Source organism: Diceros bicornis, chromosome 7, assembly GCF_020826845.1.
Source record: "Diceros bicornis minor isolate mBicDic1 chromosome 7, mDicBic1.mat.cur, whole genome shotgun sequence".
Classification (NCBI taxonomy): domain Eukaryota; kingdom Metazoa; phylum Chordata; class Mammalia; order Perissodactyla; family Rhinocerotidae; genus Diceros; species Diceros bicornis.
Window position 1 is genome coordinate 14,103,420 of NC_080746.1, and position 4,270 is coordinate 14,107,689.

The 4,270-nt window shown below is 41.0% G+C and overlaps 1 pseudogene; it reads left to right on the plus strand.

The window, feature by feature from the left end:
• The first annotated feature begins 2,054 nt into the window (after positions 1-2,054).
• Positions 2,055-2,644, plus strand: LOC131408191 (prohibitin 1-like; annotated as a pseudogene).
• Positions 2,645-4,270: the final 1,626 nt, after the last annotated feature.

Sequence of the window (4,270 nt, forward strand, 5' to 3'; positions counted from 1 at the left end):
AGGAAAAGTAACTGCATCAGAATTCTAAGAGATATGTTTATTTTCAGAGAATTACTAGGGTTATAGGAATTAGAATCCCATTTACTAGGGAGAGAATTGGCAAGAGCTAAGCACGGTAAGATTCCCTGTCAAGTGGGCAGGGTTTGGGGCCAAGATTCTTATCCTGAAGAGATTATGAGGCATTAGGCAGGGTAACAGACTGACTTCAGAACCTGGAGGAAGGTCCAAAGCAAGAGTCCCATTCTGGGGCCTGAAACAAAGTGAGGAGTCCAAAGGGCTATTCCTCAAAGGTGTCAGCATCCAGACTCAGCCCAATCACATCAGATACTCATTTCTGTGTAGCAATATGTCTCAATGTCAAGCCTCACCAGATGGTAAGGCTGAGCTGCTGACATTTTTTCTCCCCTGAGTGGGCCCTAGGGTTTGTATATCTGTAGGCAATGCCCTGTGTCAGAGATGAGAAAAGCAGGAGAAGGGGACAAGGCAAACTTCTTCCTGTTCTGGCAATATGTGAATGTGTGCCCCGAGAGACTTCTGCTATAGAACAGCAAAGCCTGATGGGGCACATTATTTGAGACATTACCAGTCTCACAAGGGGAAAGCAAGAAGAGGTAAGAAAAAAAAGAAAGAGAGAATAAGCAAGAGAGAGGTCAAGCCTGATCTACAGGAGGGTGAATAATGGTTGCAATAGTGCTGCCAGGATACTGAGCTTTGGGCCAGCCTTGAGGAGAAGAAGGCAAGTCTGGGACTCCACCAGGAATTGAAGCCCTCAGGGGAGAGCAAGGAAGGTCTAAGGGGTGGAACCAAGGTCACTGACATAGTCCCAGATTAGCGGCGCCCCTAGTGACTGTCAAAAGCAAAAGCAAATCTTCTCTGCAAGCAAACTTCTCCAATTCCCAATTTAAGCCCTCAAATATTCTACCTATTACAACAAACAATGAGCTTACAAGATCATTAAACATAGAATGCGAGCCACTATTACTTAGAGCTGGCAGAAATAACATACAATGAATTTAGAATCCTATGGATTGCAGATATGAGATCTGTCAGATATAGAATATAGAGCAGCTGTGCAAACACAAGGATTATCTAACCCACAAGAAACTTTTGGGAGCAAAAACATGGGTTTGTGGGAAAAAATGAAACAGCAAGAAATTAAAATTATAATTGTTGATGTAAAAATATTAATGTGTTAATTAGCAGATTAGACACAGCTAAGGACAGAATTAAATCGTTGGCAGATATACCTGGAGAAATTACCCACAATGCAACACTGAGAAGGGAATGGAAAATATGAAACAAACAATAAGAGATTTGGGAAGTATAATATACACCTACTCAGAGTACCAGAAAGAGAGAGTAGAGGAAATGGAGAAGAAGCATTACTCAAAGTGATATTGGCTACAAATTTTCCCAATTTATGAAAAATATGGACTTCCAGATCCATGAAGAACAGCATATCTCTAGTAAGTCAATATTTAAAAATCTCTGAAGAACATCAAAGACAAAGAGAAGATCTAAAATCATCCAGAGAGTGAGTGGAGCTGGGGAATTCATGTGGAAGTCAGAGGGGAAGCAGGTACAAATGGGCTGAGAGATGAGGTCCAGCAAAAGAAACACAGCTATCAAAGTGCTCAAGTCCATCAGCAAGTTCAGCCTGGCCTTAGAATTTGGCAGAAATAGTAAGTGTGAATGCTGGCCACAGGGCTGTCACCTTTGTCTGGTTCTGTAAAGTCCAGAACATTGTAGCAGCCAAAAGGACTCATTTTTTTATCCCTTGGGTACAGAAACTAATTATCCTTGACTGCCACATAATGTACCGGTAATCATTAGAAATAAAAATGTACAGAATGTCTGGGCAGGCTTGGTGGCTTAGTGGTTAAGTTAGAGCACTCTGCTTCAGCAGCCCGGGATTCATGGGTCCAGATCCCAGGCGCGGAGCTATGCACCGCTCATCAAGCCACTTTGCAGCAGCCTCCCATATATAAAGTAGAGGAAGATTGGCAACAGATGTTAGCTCGGGGCCAATATTCTTTACCAAAAAAAAAAAAAATTTACAGAATATCAACGTCATGCTTTGCATCCTTTTCTAGACAGTTGCCAGACAGTTTCCCTACATCTTCATCAGCAACAGAGAGGACTATAATAAGCATGGACTGCCATCCATCACTATGGAAATCCTCAAATGAATGGTGGCTCACCTTGATGTCAGAAAACTGGTCACCAGAGAGAGCTGGTCCCCAGAAAGGTGAGCAATGACTTATCCAACATGCCCTTGATACATTTGACCTTTGGGATGAAGTTCTAAGAGCAGTAAAAGCCAAACAGGTGGCTTAGCAGAAAGCAGAGGAGACCAGATTTGTGAAAGAAAAGACTGAGCAACAGAACAAGGCAAGCATCATATCTTCCAAGGGCAACTCCACAGCAGCTGAATTGGACAACAGTTTGAGCTGCATAGGCTAGAAGCTCAGAGGACATTGTGTACCAGCTTTCTTGCTCTTGAAACATTAGCTGCTTGCCTACCTCAATGAGGCTTGTTTTAATCACAGCTCCTCCCAATGACCAGGCCACAGCTCCAATCTTAACATATCCTTCCTCCAGCCCTCACCCACCAGATCATTGTGAAATTTCATGGCTAACTTAAAATGAAGGGGGAAAAAATCATTTTAAGATCTCAGAGGGAAAAAAAATAGCCAGAAAGAAAAAAACAGGTTACCTTGAAGGAATGATAATTAGAATGACAGAGCAACTTCCCAACAGCAACAATGGAAGCCAAAAGACAGCAAAATAATATCTTCAAAATGCTGTTAGAAAAAAACTTTCAACCTAAAGTTGTGTACCCAGCTAAACTATCTTTCAAAACAAATGGTAAAATAAAGACATCTATAGACAGACAAAAATGAGAAGGTTTATACCAAGAAAATTGCTGTAGTAGAACTTCTAAATGATCCATTTCAGGAAAACGGAATATGATTCCAGAAGGACAACCTGAAATACAAAAAGAAATGGTAATAAAGCAGGAAAAATATGCCAACCTATTATAAAAATAGAAAAGAAGCAGGGATGACAGAAAGGATTTACACAGACAGTAGCTGGAAGGAAAGTGTTGCAAACAGAGTGAATGACAAGAAAAAAATGCAGAGATAAGAAAATCTGGGACATGTTGAAGACATGACAGATCTTTGTCAGAGAGTGGCCAGGTTGCAAGAGACATTCTCTCTCTTCTTTCATTACTATCAGTGTTGGTCTTAGGAGAAGCCTTCAGAATCTCTCTCTCTGATAATCCTTATTCCTTGCTTTCCTCTTCCCTTCTTTCTCCTCCTTCCCAGGAGGCTGTCTGGTTGGTCAGATTCCAGATAAACTCTTGTTTTCTAGGGTCTTGTTTTCCTGTTAAAAAGTCAGTGCATGAGGATATAGCTCTTTCCTGGTCTCTCAGGAGGCCAAAGTGGGGAAGTCAGGGCAAGGTCTTACATAGAAGCAGACCAGGCATGTTGCTCTCTCTTTTCTGTCTCTTGCTTTTATGCAGCAAGTAGTAAGTTTTTTCAAATACTCTTCACCATGTGACAGCCAGGTAAACCTACTGCTCCAGCAACAGCCCAAATTAATTCAGTACTAGGTATTCAGGACAAAGACATTTTCTTTTGCCAGCTGTTAACTCTCCAGTTCCACCTGCTGGAATGTGTACGTTTATATTGCCCACCTTAGTAGTTAGATCTGTGGGTTAGGCATAGGACACAGGGAAGTATGGTAGGAGATGGTGAATAGGGTAAACCCCATAATTTGTTTTGGACTGGAACTCATGCTGTTTAGACCTAACTAGCATAGAAAAAAAGGACTCTCCCATTTTATCCAGCAGAGGATTGGAATTCTATGCACCCGTGGGGAAGGTCAACTGTGATCTAGGATTTGGGTCTTTAGGGGTCCCTTGGCTATAGCACCATATAATAGTACCTACTTACATTAAGAATTCTAACAATTTGCTGAGACCATTATAATTTAAAGAAGTTTTTAAAAATAGCTTTACTGAGGTATAATTACATATAATAAACCATATACATGTAAAATGTACCATTTGATGAATTGTGATATATGTATATATACATGGGAACTTAACACACAATAAAGTAAATGTATCCATCATCCTCAAAAGGTACTGAGCCCCTTTGTAATCCTTTCCTCCCATCCCTTCCTACCTTCCCCTCCAACCTCATCACCAGGCAACCATTGATCTGCTTCTGTCACTATAGATTAGTTTTCATTTTCTAGAATT